This window comes from Cryptomeria japonica, chromosome 1 (assembly GCF_030272615.1).
Source record: "Cryptomeria japonica chromosome 1, Sugi_1.0, whole genome shotgun sequence".
Taxonomy (NCBI): domain Eukaryota; kingdom Viridiplantae; phylum Streptophyta; class Pinopsida; order Cupressales; family Cupressaceae; genus Cryptomeria; species Cryptomeria japonica.
Window position 1 is genome coordinate 523,374,712 of NC_081405.1, and position 17,524 is coordinate 523,392,235.

A 17,524-nucleotide genomic window follows, 5' to 3' on the forward strand; every position below is an offset into this window, starting at 1 on the left:
TGCTCCTGATTGATAGAACAAAGGAACTTGAACCTACTTGGGACACAGCTCTTCTAGATGCATTTGATTAGGTTATCCACTTAGAAGAGAGTATCAAGAATCTTCTCGAGATTCCAATCACAGAAATCGAAGGAATCGTGACAAAATTCATTGCATATGCTAAGAAAGAAAATTGGAAAGGGAATAAGATTCTAGATGAAAGGTTGTTACAAATGACATGACATCTTATTTCTCATTGGTTGATACCTCCTAGATTTTTGTGCCAAATTTAATATTTGGCTATGTATTTAATATTGTTCAGTAAAAAGGAGGTCATTTGTAACAAACCCTAATTAGGGTTTAGGTGTCATGATCTTGTCCATTGATTTACTTTCAATCTGGACCTTTCATTGTAATTGGGGATGCTATTTATACCCCCATTTTTCATTTTACTTAGAGTCAGTTAATAGAGAATAGAGTTGAGAGTGAAATAGAGAGATTAGAATTGTAAGCAATTTTTATTTTGTAGCAAGATTGAGTCTTGAAAAGAGAAATTCAAGCAATTGTTGTATATGATGACTTGGAAATCAATAAAATATTGAAGTTATGGTGTTTTGTTGCAAATTTCATAAGTTATCTTCATGGTTGTTGGATGTACTTGAATCATGCTCAATCAAAGTAGTTTGTTAATTTGAAAGGCTAAGTGTGAGGTTTGATATTTGGTAGGATTCGCAATCCAAACCACTAGCTTCTTGCTGATTGTAGGAACGCCTTGCGTGGTCGACTGGAAAACATTTTGAGTCCTTAACCTTCAAGCATTTTCGCATTTAGGATATGTACCTTCGTAGTAGTATCCTTGGTCTTTGATGCATAGAATACTATTATTACCTTAGAAGATCGCACTAATTTCAATTAAGTTGTTATCTTATGGCAAAATTAGAGTTAGTTGAGTCTTACCAAATCTCATTCATGCTAAGTCGTTCATAGGGTTAGGCTAGATTAGACCTCTTAAGCCCTATCTTTTTCCCTTTTTTTTGAAAGTTCCTTTTAGTTTAGTGAAATCTTCGAGCCTTTGGAATCCCTAAGACGCCTTGGAGGAAACAACAAATCACATCATACCACTAAAAGCTTGTCCACACGTGGAGACCCCACTAAAAGAACCTTGGAGTCTATCTAACTGATCCTTTTTTGCAGATCTTCAGCAGTTAGAGACTATTTTCTCAAGAGAGGATAAGATGCCTAATGGTATTTTATTCTGTGTATGATTGTGTACAAAATACACGTCAACACTACTCTAATTACAAATTAAGATGTTTAATTGTATTAATAGCTAAATAAATAAATTTGAATAGCAAATGAATACCTCCACTACTGGGATGCACATCTGGACCTTCATGTGCAGGTGGTGTTTCACAATTAGCAGGCTGCATTCCAATGACATGCACATTGTTATCATTGCTTGCTTATTTAAAACAAATATAGTCACTTTATGTTGGAATTCAACATCAATTAGATTATTTGTAAAGTATTCAATTTGAAACAACTTCCATTTACCATATTTACCTGTGTGACGGATGCACTCAAATGTTGTGTATGCCCACTCAATTCTCGTAGCCGATCAGCCACGGCTGAATAGCCTTGCTGGTAGGCAATTCTCTTGTCATCTTCTATGGGCGCCCTATTGAATTCAGAGCCTTGCATTTTTGCTTGGTACCATGAATTTTGCTTGCATTGTTTGATAAAATAAAAATGTTTGCAATTTATTAATATTTTGATGCAATATTTCGTTTACATGAGATACTTACAATTCGTGCAGCAAGTTTCATGTAACCACCCGAGCCGAGTTTGTGTTGCCTGTGCTTTTCTTGCCTTGCCTTGGTTGCCTTTGATGTGTCACTCAGTTTATAAAAAGTTTGAAATATGTTAGATTATATAAATATAAAGAGTAATTAATTAGTACATAATTACATTCTTAATAGTATCCCGTACCTTCTTCTGGCGTCTAGTGGTGTATTTCCTTTTTTCCTTTCAATTCTCTCCTTGGCATCCAAAATCAGGTCCTTCCACTCCCTCTCTGGAATCGTGGGGGGATGCTCGTACTTTAGGTTCCTCTCCAAATGGGTCTTGTATTGGTCCCTCACATACTTTAGATATGTGCCAACTTTTTCAAGGAGTTTGGTTTTGTCAAAGGTGTCATTTCCAAACCACTCAACCATTTGGTTTGTCAATTCATTTTTTAATCTTTTTTCTTGGTCATTCCACTTTTTAAAGCAAAAAAAACCTCGTTAGATTCAGAAATGAATTGAAGCTACATTTATTACACTTCAAGAAATGGATCAAAGGAAAACTATTCTAGCAATGATATGAAATCAAAAGTGGATAAGGGTTAGTTCACATATGATGTACCACCTTTTAAGTATGGTGGGCCCAAATATCTGCAATGCAATGTCACTAAGATGTTTATAAGAAATATCATTGCTTGCAAAAAATTCATGGGATCATTAGTCCAAAATGAGTGATCATAAAGTAAATTACAATTAGAGTATATATAATAATAATTTTAAAGTACCTAGAACCTTTTGTATCTTTAAGGGAAGAATTTCTTCGTCGCTCACCACCAATGTGGCCTGCAACGTTCCCGTACTAGCAATACAAGAAGATCCAAGAAATGATGGTATGTTATCAACAATAGTCGCCTCTGACACATCCTCATGTGCATCTCCTCCTCCAAAAAATGAATCCACTATGAAATGACATTAGAATTCCAGAAAGAACGCTTGAAGGGAAATAAACACATGACAAAAGATAGAGCAAAAGAGGGATCTACCAACAGTGGGCGGGCCAATATGACATGCACTAGAGGATGTCTGCATGCTACGTATTGTCGACATTGCAGTCGACAATATAGGTGAGGGTGGCCTCTGATGAGGCGGCGACGACATTTGCATAGTAACATTGACAACACCTAAAGAATAATACATTAAATATATCAAACATTAAATATATGAAAAGTGCAAGAAATGTAAACAAGGATGAACCTTTATTTTGAAAATTGACAGTATCAAGTATGATGTGTTTTGGGTACTCAGAGTGATAAGCTAAGTAAGTGATAATACAAGAAAATTGTCATCACCTGAAGATCCTGCTACACCCTGATCGTGGGAACGACTTTCATGAGGGTGGATAAATTCCTGTAAAAACAATACATACATATTTTAGTTAATGACATAAAAGAGAATAAAATATAAACCATTATTGAAATTTTGTTATAATTAAAGCTTTCATTACTGCTTACTTGCAAGTTTTCTGTTGTCTTAAACAATAATTCCACCCTCTATCGTATCTCATCAGTGGTAGGATGCACGACTGCCAAAGCAACAATCTCTTTTCTAATTTTTATAAGAGGCATTTAGAAGAATTTCACAAGGTCTATGGGATCTTCAGGGTCATCATTGCTTAACCCTAATGATTCCACATCCATAGAAAGGTTCTCAGGTATTGTAACTCCTTTTCCCTTTCCCCGAACATCCATCTATTTCAAGAATATCATTAACAATTACAAAATTAGTATAAATCATTAAAAAAAAGAACATAATAATGTAACAATTTGCTTCTATCTAATTTGTACAATTACAATGAGGTTTACCTGCTCGGTAGAAGTGTCGCAAGCTACATCCCTGTCTGCGATATGTGATGGATCCATGTCGGCCCATGACAAAGAAAAAATATAAAAAACATTAGCGAAATTACATAGTACACAACATGAACAACATGAACTTTATAGACAAAAAGAGTATTAAATAATCAAAAGATGTTGTCATCAAAATCATTGTAAATTTTTTAATTCCTTACCTTTACTTTATGTAGACTATGCAGGATCCTCAACTAAATGGTTGATGATGTCTGTAGTCAATGACCTGTTCCCACCAACGGTGACAACATCACATAGGGACTATACCTGAAATCAACACCATCAATTGAGCATCATAAGAATTACTACATTTGTAAGTTGATAAACAATAAATACATACGTATCATAAGCATCAGAAGCATCACATGATGTGTCATCATATATGTAATTGAGCATCACAATTAGCATCACATATCATGTGTCATCATAAACATGTAATCCATCACATATGTATCATAAATCACCATCCATCACATAGGTAATAAACAATCGCCAACATGATCATGATCATCATCGTCATCGTCATCATCATCAATGTCTTCGCCATCATCATCATCATCACCATCACCATCACCATCACCATCACTATCATCACCATCACCATCATCATCTTCTTCTTCTTCTTCTTCATTGTCATTGAGAAACTATCGATCGTGATCATCATCCACTTCATCTTCTACTTCTCCAGTATCTTCTTCTTCCATCACATTATACTTTATCGGCCTTCCTCTTGGATCATGTTTAACAACAAATGACCAACCCGGTTTATGTGGAACCTCTGAGTAAAATATTTGCTCACATTGGCTTGGAAGAACATAGGGTTCATCCCCAACTGGTTCAAATGACCTTGTATTTAGCATTATAAAACCATTATCATGTTCAATAACAGTTCTATCAGGATCATTTTTATTCAATCATAGCCTGTACCATTTGACGACGAACAAAACTAATTTGAAGGAATTAAAGTCACACTCAAGTATATCATCCAAAATGCCATAGTATCGATTTTGAGACTGTTGAGGATGAATGTCATTTCTTGATGAAATATTTGTCACCTCAAAGACTGCAGTGATGCCAGAATCACAAGTTTTCTACTTGTAATCCAACTTTTTTATGCGAAATTTATGACCATTGTAGCACATAGCGTTGTGATGTTTGACTTGCGATATGTCAAACATGTAAAATTTATTGCATTGTGAGTTGATAAACATATGGGTGATTAATAAATTTATACGTACTTGTTTATCTCTTAAACCATATGCTAAATCAATTTCCCTTTGCGTAACATTGGAATCTCCATTACGATGTGCTTCTTTAACCAATGAAGCCACACCTTCCCATGTTCACGTGCGTCTAGAATGTTGACAACGTTCAATCCATACCGTCATCCAATCAAGATTGTTTGCAATATACAAATGTAGTGCATCCCACTCTTGATCAACTGTACAAAAAATAAATAGACGTCTTACAATCAATTTATTTTGAAGATTAAGAATTAATTAACTACAATAACATCTTATAATTACCTCTCACTTTCCTCTATCTACCTTTCCTCGTCAAGTACTCCCCTTCGAATTTGTTAATGGTGTTGGGATCCCAAATGCGATTCACGTGGATCTTTGCTGCAAACTTAGGAAGATATTTAGAAATGTACACCATAGTCTAGTATACCATATATCCCTCCACCATAGAACCCTCAGGATGTGCTCTTTGTCGAACCAAAGCCTTCAAAAATTTCAAGTGCCTCTCAACCATCCACATTGACCTAGTATGTACAGGTCCACACAATTCAATCTCCTCAACTTGGTGTATGAGGTAGTGTTCTTGTGTATTGAAAAAAGATGGAGGTAGACACTTTTGCATTTCACACATTAAATGAGGAATTTTTCTCTTCCAATATTTTATATCATCTTTATGGATTTCTTTACATGACAACCACCTACAAGGTATTCAAGACGCAAAAAAATATATTACATAAGAAGTAAAACAAATCACAAATATAATATCTATACAATGAACTAAACAAATATCACTACTTACCTCATGTATTTTCCAAGATCATATATGACTTGCTTGACATTATTGTCGAAGTCGTCTGGGAGAGATAGAGGTAGAACATACTGCAACAATTATAAAATTATCTTTTCATTTTTTTGTAACATAATGAAAAGTACACGTATGCCCAGTACTTAAATACATACTAAAAACACAAGAACATGAATTACCTTGATGAAGGTATGCCAATCATGCGTTTTCATCTCTGACCCAAATTCACTTTTCTTTGATATGAGTTTGTTTATGTTCGTAGCAAATCCTGTGGGAAATCAAATTTTTCGTATGACTTCTTTTATAGTATTGCTTTGCTAGTCCGTTAATAACCAAGGAAGCTCACTTATATTAATCTGGTCTCCATGGCTATTTGATTGAATGACATTTATCATTGCATGATTGGAATCCTGAATGTCACTACATATTTTGATAATTTTTTCTTTGTCACGCCTTCCATCCAATATTTTCCATACTGTCTCTGTTATATTCTTTCCAATATGCATACTATCAAACAAATGAACAATTTGTAACTGCTCGTAGTAGGGCAACCTACTATATTGTCGAGGATAACTTTTTATTCCCTTAGGAAGGTGGTCATTTATGCCTTCACGACCTTCATGATCATCAATCACATCATCAGTAAACAAAACAAAATAGAAAAGATGTTTTATGACAAACCAATAGATGGAATGGCATTACCTTGATGATTAATTCTATTATATTCCAACTTCCACAGGTGAGGTGTCATTCTTCATGGCTTTGATGTATTCTCTTCTTTCCCATTGAAAAGATGTTTTTCAGTATTTCGATACTTATGATTTTTGTGGAGAAAGTGCCTATACTCATCAAACACCTACTTTCCTAAACTTTTTGAATGACGAGATTTCATCTTTGGACCACAAACAGGACATGCAAATTTTCCCTTTGTTTGAAGACCTACAAGATAATGTATAATTGGATTAAATATTGATAATTTTTTGAATTATAATGTTCATGCACAACTTAAACACTATAACATACCACAAAAATGTGTTAGCCTCGAGGCATCATGTATTGTCCATAGAAGCATCTCAAGGAATTGAAATTGTCTTTGTCCTATTGGTCTAGAGACGTCATACATACTGACACCATTCCATAACTCCAGCAACTCATCGATAAGAGGCTCAATATATACATTCATATCTTTAACTTGGTACTTACCTAATCGAATGAACAAAAACATTACATAATTATTATGACCATTTTACTGCAATATTTATAATTAAATTTAGATGACTATATTTAAATGATAAAATACCTAGAACAATCATTGCCAACATTATGTGCTCCCTCTTTATTGACATTCATGGAGGAATGTTATTGTTGATAACAAAAACAGGCCACACTGAGTAAATAAATCTCATCTCTCCAAATGGATTGACACCGTCCGCTGCCAATGAAAGCTTGAGATTACGAGGTTCTTCTTTAAAGTGTGGCCACTTTTCCTCTATGTCCATAAATCCTGAACCATCCGCAGGCATTCGAATAATGTCATCTCGACTTCTATTGCATGCATGGTAATCTATAAATTGTGCCAAGCTAGTGCACTTGAATAATCGTTGCATACGTGGAATAATGGGAATATAGTGAAGAACCTTGTGAGGAACCCTTTTTGTTATTTGATCTGTTCGATATCTACTGATATGACATTCAGGGCATTCAGTTCAAAATTCATGTTGTTTGTGATATATAATATGATCATTGGGACAAGCATCTATTGCTTGATACTCCATTTCAATATCTTTCATAACGACATATAATTCTCGGTATGAATGAGGTAGAATATTTGATGGTGGTAACAAAAACTCACCTATCAATCGACAATGAAAAAATATAATTTGTTATAATAAAGAATATTAATGGTACAACATGATTCACAGTTTATTATGACATATATGACATGCCTTAACATACGTGACATTGTTATGTTGGATAAACCATTCATAACCTTCAAGTTCACCAACAACAATACAACGGAGAGAAGAGTTGCCTGCGAGCCTTCGTAAAGGGCCTTAGTTGCCTTCTCAAGTAGAGGGACATCATGAACAACATCAAGGTCATCTTCATCATCATGATCAGCTGCGCGAGTACTAAATGAGTCATGGATCAATGTATTTGTACCATCATCTTCAATTGTGTTTTTTGGCTCATGATCGTCATCTTCCATGAGATCATTATCTTCAGCTTTGATATTCACACCTCCATATTTGTCCACTTCGAAAACCATATTCTCAGGGTTGTGTTGATCCATACCATGTGCTCCGGGGTGCTCGAGCTATATAAAATTGATAAACATAAATAAACCGTGATCATGATCTCATCATCACGTGATTTATTATGTATATAAATTGTCAAAACGATATAATGAGAAACTTACCAATGGATGATAATCATGTCCACCTTTAATGTGACCGTGTAGCCTACAATGTTTCTTTGTTGTTTTGATTAAAAGTCTTCTAGTCTTTAACCCCTTACAAATTTTGCACCGACAATAACATTTTCCATCACCTTTTCTTTTCAAGTTAGACCACAATCTAGCAATTGTCTCCTTATTTTGTTGTTCGTTGATATTGTCCAACATGGTCTTTCTTCACAGGCAAGAAAATAGAAATTACCATCATTGAACAAAGCATCTTATTGAATTTAGATTTCTAGTTTGCTTATGGTACATCACACAACATGGAAAACAAGAAATACTCAATAAATAACAGGATTCATTGATCTAGTATTATCACAATTTGTACCAAGTAAGTAGGCAAAAAACTTTGCAACATTACGCAGTTTATTTGTTTCCAGTTTGTGTATCATAGAATACTGTTGTACAAAACACTTATCAAAAAATTCCTCATAAATTTTATTGATCATATAGAAAAATTTCCCAAGAAGACCATAATAACGAAGGAATGTTCTCTCTTGACCAGGTCTAAGTTTGATCTTTAGTAGCTTATGACCAGCTTCCTCAAAATCAACACTTGACATGATTGTCAAATAAATTGTATGTCTTAAATTGATCAAGTTTGTCTCTGTCTCATCCTATATTCTCAGTGCTTCCTCACCTTCCTCACCTTCCTCCTCCTCCTCCTCCTCCTCATCATCATCATCATCATCATCATCATCATCACCACCTGAATCATTCTCCCCTTCTGCTTCATCTGAAGAAGCATCTCCAAGGATATCTTTCTTCAGTTTTTCATAGGTTGCCTCATGCTCTAAGAAATCAGGATTTGGCTTGAAAACATCTAAACTAGCTTCTTGATCAAGTTCATCTTCTAGGAAAACTTCATGTGTTAACTGATCTGGACACACAGCTGGATGACCCTCGAATTTAGCTTTGTGAAATGCAAAAAGGCCTTCGATTAAAAATTGTACTCGTTTGTCAATTTCCCCTTCATGGAGAATACCTCTAAATCTTTCAAAAATCCCATAGAGACCTTTGGGTGAAAGGTCTTGCAACAAAGAACCACATTCTTTCACAAACCCAACAACAACCTCTACACTGTCATCTGTGGGGTTCTCTAGTAAAAGGGTGAGAAGTTCCAAGGCAATGATCTCATGTGCAAGTTGTTGATTCACTGAATGAGCTATGAATTTGGCTACTGCTATTAACATGTGCTTGTCATTGCGTTTGTGTGCCCTCTTAAGCTGCAAAATAATTCTTCGCAAAAGCAAATTGCCAACTTCAAGAAATTTTGTATTTACCACAACAACCAACACAACAAAAACATCTGTAAATCCAGGGGATGCCATTTGGGATTTCATACAAGACCTACAAAATAGACCCCTCCCACAGATGAGATTCTCTGCAAACAACTCTAGAATGATGTTCTTGATGTTAGATGCATTCACCTTGTTTACTAACCCATTGATACTCCTCCAAAGGGCATCCCATGTTATGCGCTGGTATTCCACACTACTCTTGTCTTCCACATCTTTCATCATTTGAGCCAGCTTAAATGGGGGAATGTAAACACCCCCGCTTCTTCCAACACCCTTCTCAGCTCCTCTTACAACACCTTCGCCATTCCCATTCTGAGATGGAGCAGACACAACACCAGAATTTTTCACTTCCACTGCCTCTCTGTCCCTCTTGTTTCCAGAAGCCCCTTTACCACTTAATTCGTGCTTATTTCTGTACATAAACCCATCAGGAAGCATGAGTTTTTGCATATAAGCTCACCCAAATATTTTACAGTTATTTTTCATCAAGATTCCCTTAGGAGCTGGCAGATCTTGCTTCCATACTTTAATTCTGTTTTCTCAAAGGACAATCCTAAATATCCATGCATTGCAAACAACTTTTTACACCTTTGTTGGTTGTGGCGGCGTCACATAGAGTTTACATCAATAAATGAAGAACATGCCAATGCTTTTAATGCAACAGTAGAAGTCTATCTCTTATTCAATATCTCTAGTGAAACCCCCATGATATTTTGTTGGAGTAGAATTTGTTATATTCTAGAAAGGGTCTTGTCCTTTGTTGATGGGATATTCATCTACCTCAAGAAATAACTGTTCTTTTCTCCAACAAGAAGTGGAACTAAATGAAGATCTAGCACCATGAAATGAATCCTCAAAAGGATTACTATAGTTAGTTTTGGTAGATAATGATCTGGGTAAAATACTAATGTGGCTTTAGGAAACATTATGTAGTAGCTTAGCATACTCTAACAACTTTGGTGCGACATGCTACATCCAATTAAGTCTCCATTGGTATCTCTATTGTGTTTATGGATTGGGATTCAATGTACTCTTTTTATACACAGATTTTACTTTCAACTGAGGAGGTTTGTATGTACTTGTCTTTCGATTGTATCCCTATTTCAAGAATTTCTTCTATCAGCAAATCATTTGTTGTAAGTTGTACAAGTGGAAGCTTGAACATGCCTTCCATACTAGCCTCGTTGATACGTTCAACACCATCTTGTGCAACAAATCTTTAGAACTCCACTATTTCATTGAAGAGTGAGTAGTAGGGACAATCTAGGACACTTACAAAGGTTTTGCAAGAGAGATAAATAGACCTAAATATTATGGCTTAATAATGATCAATATGTAAACAAATAAGAAACTCTCAATATCAAAATGACTTTGTCAATTGTCTTTACTAGAAATGGATAGATCTGCTAATAATGGCTTTATGACTGTATGCCAACTTTAGACTCAATCCAAGAAGAGCTAGAACTAATATGCGATATCTAGATTTATGATCTCTATAATATAACAATCCCATAATTATGTTTCCACGCATCTATACCACAACACAAACATCATGCTAGTGTTCAGCCATAGCAATTGACATCCTAATTATAGAATGTGAAATATGCACATAACTATGAATAAAGATTAAGAAAAACAAAGAAAGATGCTTATTGCAAACATAAATGACTAATGGACAAGAATTGAATTCATTGTAGATAGTTTTGAATATTAAATTCACTTATTTGTGTGCATTTAGTAACTCATGTACTTGTGGCCAACCATTTATCTCTTTCATAAATTAAACACTTATTAATAACATTAAATGGCTGAGTAATTATGTTTTAGTTGAAATTGAAAATAAAATATTTTATTTCAGGACAACTCACACTATTCCCTATCATATTTTAGACTCTCGGTTTTGTTAGTAGTGGTTTGATGTCTTTGGAACTGATCATTGCATTTCTTTAGTTACGTTTGCCAGTGTACTCTCAGCCTGTGCCAAAATGGGAGCTTTGGAACAGGGTATGGACATCCATCAAAGCATAAAAGATAGAGGAATTTTGTCAGATGTAGTTGTAACTGCTCTGTTAGCATGTATACAAAATGTGGAAGCATAGACAAGGCACGGGAACTGTTTGACAGATTGCCTCAAAGAAATGTGGTTTCCTGGACTGCAATGATTGCCGGATATGCACAAAATGGATTTGTTGAGAAGGCTTTAGAAACTTTCAAGCAAATGCAATCGACAGGTGTAAAGCCAAATTCCACGACCATTGCTACTATCCTCCCTGCTTGTGCCAAAATGGGAGATTTGGAACAGGGTATGGACATTCATTGAAGCATAAAGGATAGAGGAATTTTGTCAGATGTTGTAGTTGCAACTTTCCTGGTAGACATGTATGCAAAATGTGGAAGCATAAACAAGGCACGTGAACTATTTGATAGAATGCCTGAAAGAAATGTTGTCTCGTGGACTGCAACGATTGCTGGATATGCACAAAATGGATTTGTCGAAAAGGCTTTAGACACTTTCAAGCAAATGAAATTGGAAGGCATAAAGCCAAATTCCACAACCTTTGCCAGCATCCTCCCTGCCTGTGCAAAAATGGGAGCTTTGGAACAGGGTATGGACATCCATAAAAGCATAATGGATAGAGGAATTTTGTTAGGTGTTGTACTTGCAAATGCCCTGCTTGACATGAATTCAAAATATGGAAACATGGACAAGGCTTGTGAATTGTTTGATACGATGCTGCAAAGAGATGTGATCTCATGTGAACAATCAACACACTTGTATACAGGAGGAAGGGATTGCTGCTACAAAATTGAACGCTCACTCCTTAATCACAGTTATATGGTTTTACGAGATTAAACTAGGGCAATTAACCAACACATGTATATTTTTTGCAACATGAAATTAAAAACTAGGGCAATTTGAATCTACCTCCTGTGCGAGATTGCAAGCAATGCCACAAATGCCTTCGACGCGGGTTTGATGTTCTTGGGGGTTGAAGTCGCCACGAATGCCTACACGAGAAATTTGCAATATAAATGAATTCCCCTCTTCTTTTTTTTAAGATAATGGCCGTTGTCGTCAGACTTATGATGAACTCAAGCACTTTTTTGGAAAAAAGAAAATTCTCATTGCTAATGCCTTCTTCGTCGAAACCAAATGGGAAATTTTCGTCAGAATTATGACAAATGCGGGTATTTAAAAAAAACAAAATCAAATTTGGTCACAATATATCTTCTCCGTCGGAAACCTTAGTCAGAAATCTAGTCCAAATGTATTAGTGTTGGTACCAAATGGGTTTTCAGAAACAAGTTGAATGAGGATGGCATAGTGGTAAGGAACAAAGCCAGACTAGTATGTAAAGGATATGCTCAAGAAGAAGGAGAAGACTATGAAGAAACCTTTGCCCCAATAGCCAGATTGGAAGGAGTTCGTATGCTTCTTGCATATGCAGCTTTTAAAGGATTCAAGGTATACCAAATGGATGTAAAATCTGCATTCCCAAATGGAATACTTGAAGAGGAGGTGTATATAGAGAAACCAGATGGGTTTGCCCTATCAGAAGACAGTGACATGGTGTGTAGGCTACATAAAGCCGTGTATGGACTGAAGTAGGCACCTAGAGCATGGTATGAATGGTTGCACTTCCATCTTGTGAAGATTGGATTTGAAAGAAAGAGTGAAGATAGCAATATCTACTTGAAATCAGAAGGAGATTAGATTCTGATCTATGAAGTATTTGTTGATGACATCATCTTTGGAGGTGATGACAAGATGAGTCATGAATTTGCTGATGAGATGAAAAAGGAGTTTGAAATGTCGCTCATAGAGAGATTAAGTTCTTCATTGGACTGTAGATTCAACAAATGAAAGATGGAATCTTTATTACTCAGTCCAAGTATGTCAAAGAGGTGTTGAAGACCTTTGGCATGGAAGATAGTAAACCGGTTGGTACACCAATGGTGACCGGTTGTAAGCTATCAAAAGAAGATGACTCAACGATGGTAAATGAAAAGGATTACCGATCAATGATTGGTAAGTTGCATTATGTAGTGCATAGCAGATCAGACATTGCACATGCAGTGGGTATTACTGCTCGGTTTCAGCAAAGCCCTAGAGAATCCCACTTGGTAGCAGTCAAGTGGATTCTTAGATATCTGAAGGGAACTATTGACTATGGGTTATCGTATCCATACAATAATGATTTCAACCTGAAAGTGTTCATAGATGTTGATTGGGCTGGTAATGTAGATGACCGGAAGAGCACAACCAGTGGTGCATTCTTTCTCGGTGGTAGACTGGTCTCATGGATGAGCAAAAAGAAGAGTTGTATCTCTCAGTCTACAACAGAAGCAGAGTATGTTGCAGCTTTTATGAACTGCACCCAGACTATTTGGATGAAACATGTATTGAATGGCTTCAAAGTTCCTGTATCTGAACCGATAAGCATATTTTGTAACAATATAAGTGCAATTAACATTTCCAAGAATCCAGTTTTGCATGCTAGAACCAAACACTTTGAGCTCAAGTATCATTTCTTGAGGGAAAAGGTTCAGAACAAGGAGGTTGTACTGGAACATGTTTCTAGTAATGAACAATTAGCAAATATATTCACCAAGCCTCTACCAAAGGCTTCATTTACCTATTTAAGAGGTGAATTAGGGGTGCTGCCCCTTCAAGAGGTGAACTGAAAGTATGTACTCCACATCAGTCAGGTATTGCAGTGTCCAAATTTTTCCGGATTGATGTGTTGAAGGATGCTGCTCCTCAGGAGGAGCAACATAGTGGAACAAGAAAGCTTGTGCCTCCACTTTGGCAATGTTGTCAAAGGGGGAGAAGATGTGAAGTGGAGAAGATATCCGCAACAATGGGGAGAAGATGTGATGCAGAAAGAGAGATCTTTGTATATTGCCATCAATGCCAAAGGGGGAGATTGTTGGCATTTATGCAGAGTATGTTGATATCATGATATTATGTTGTCATTGATGTCAATATGTTGGAGAGTGAATCGGCAATATGCTGAAATGTGAACTGATATAGTGGTATAAACCGATATATTGAGCAATAGGTGAAGTGGTATGTTTGCCCAAGAGAACCGGTATGATGAAATGTGAACCGACATATGGAATGTTTTCTATGAAGGTTTAATATGGTATGACTACTGGTTGGTAGTCTTAGCTTAAGGGTTTCCGGTTGAAGTGTTCCAAGCCTGTGTGATTCAATCGATGACATTGTGTGACGAGTTAGAATTGTAATGAAGATCAGATCATGGTGCCATGTCAACCTTGTGCGCGTAAAGGATCTTGCATGAAAGAGATTGATCCTATCTACCTCGGGAATGTGCGAAGTCCCTGTAAACCGTGGAGAACGTGTGATGGGTTATCGCTTCCATGAAGCAGTGAAGAACGAGAGATGGAGGATGTCTCGAGATCTGTTCAAGACCATTGTATTCAAATGCAAAGTGTTCAATGGCTAGGATTGAACTGCCTGAATTGCTTAACCTAAATGTTTAGGGTTTAGGGTTTATGCTACCGACCTATCTGTTTCCTATAAGGTCGATGTTGTGTTTCATGCTGAGGTTGTTGGCAAATGGTGTGTGTGTATCTAAGTGCAGAGATACGTGATTCTTGCCAGACCAGATGAGATAAGAGGATTGATTCCTGGTGTGTGTGCAGAAGGAAGGAACTTAAGCGGATTTGCATTAGGCATTGAGTGCTATTATTAGATCATTGTAATACCTGTTGATCTTTAACCACTTCAACAGTTGGAAAATCCCTTAACCGGGTAACTTTAATCAGCTTGCTGTAAATCCTTTAATAGGGCGACTCAAACTCATTGAGCTCTTGAAATCCTCTAACAGGGTTTAACCCTTAACTAGGTATTTAGCCATCCCTTAACCGAGTGATCTCTAACAAGATCGGTTCCTAGCAAAACTTGTTGTAACAGTCTTTAACCGGACTAGGCTCCTAACAGAGCGGACTTCTAAAGAGTTCAAAATCAGCTTGTGGGTATTCATCCCCACCGTGGTTTTTCCCAGTTGGGTTTCCACGTGAAAAATCTGTGTGTCATGTGTAGTATTTTTCATGTGATGATTTAAGTGATTTGTGTCTAAAGGTAAATCATGTTGAGCTAGCTGTTATTATATTTTTGATGATAGGTTACCTATTCATGCATAAAGGTGAAATGAGAGTATAGTATTAAGTCGAGTGGAAAGATAAGTGATTAACCAGTTAATACTTGTCACAGTCATTCTTATCTTTACCAATTGCACTCCGTTTCAGACCGGTGTTACTGTCTTTCAAACATTTGCAGTGTTTGCAATCAAACTGGTTCAGGAAAAGTTTTTGTGACTGTACTGATTCACCCCCCCTCTCAGTACCAATTTGGTACTTATTGTTCATCATTGAGTTATCAAGAACAACAACAAGAGTAGAATCGTCAAGAGAAGAGAAAAGGTGTGGAACAGGAGCAACAAAAGTAGGAGCCAAGGGGGCAAAAGAGTCCCCAACAATAGTAACATCAACAAAAGCTTCATTAGCAGTAAGGGGCACCTCATCTTGAGAGGAATCAACCGAAACAGAGTCTGAAGAATTAATTGTCAAGTGATCTCCGTAGCATCCTTCCACCAAGTAGCAACACCTCTGCGATGAGAGAGGGAACAGTCTGAAGCAAGGTGACCCGTTGAGAAGCACCTTCAACAATGGAAGGGTAGGCCCTCATAATCTAGTGGTTGAGTCCAAGGCTTATCCTCAACCATTAGAACCACATCCCTAGGGAGGGCCATAGATATGTCTACATCAATTAATAGGCAAGCAAAAGTAGAATGATCCATGGAGAATGTGACATCATCAACCTTCAAGAATATTGTGGATTTAAACCATTACACATGAATTTGAACTAATACAATTCAAGTTTTTGAAATTTGAGTTGCCTTGATCTTTGATCTCTGATGCACTATTAAGGACTACAATGATTATAAACATCTTAAGGGAATTTCTCAGGTTGCTATAAGAAAGTTCTCCTAGGTTCAATTCTTGAATTGATAAACTGCACACTTGTGAGCAAGTATCATGCAAGGGGCCTATATATAGATGACAAAGAAAACTATTCTTTTTGTCATTTAAAAATTGAAGTGTACTAATGATTTATTGTTGTTCAATCTTATCCTTATATATGAATTAATGGCACATTATATGTTCTTAAATATTGATACATATCAACATGTGCAAACATGCACCAAGTTAGCTTATAGTGACTAGTAAAAACGAGTAGGGAAATTGGAATAGAATTTAAGGTTCATTTTTGCATTTTGTAAGATTGATCCTCAATGATGTGGAAATGAACTTGGCAGAAAATGAATCTTGAGACAATGAATGAATGCATAGAGGTATGTGGAAATGGGGTGTAATAAATGACAGATGAATCGTGAATGTATAAACATCTAAGATCAGAATAAATGGAGATGGACAGGGATTGAGCCATGAGACAAATCTAGCATAAGAGTGTTCCACTTATTGATATGTACTTGCATTAAATACATTCTACCAAGGTAGGCACAAAAATAAATGAGGAATATATGGGTAATGTTAATTTCACCACTCCAATGTTCACACTTTGAGATGCATGCAAATTTAAAAGGAGCATGCATTTTATTGTATTTAGATACTCAATTAAAATGAAAAGTAAATCTTCAAATACTATAAACATTATAGGATTTGTCTAAAGTAAACCATTCTCGAATTCATGTGTGGTAATTGGTGCCAGTGTTCTACAAAAGCATGCAAATACTACAAATAGGATAAACATGCAAATGTGTATCTTCTATCACACAACTATAAGATGCAAGTACTACAAATTAATTTATCTATCTAAAAAAAAGGTAGAGAGAGAGGGAGAGAGGGAAGGGTTAGACATTTTATTGTATGGAAAGTGATACAAAGAACTTCACTTGATGCAACAATGCAATATAGAATGTTTGATACAACAATGTAATGTAAATCCACTTGATGGTGAAAAATGTGATATGACATTTTTGATACATCCATATAATATGA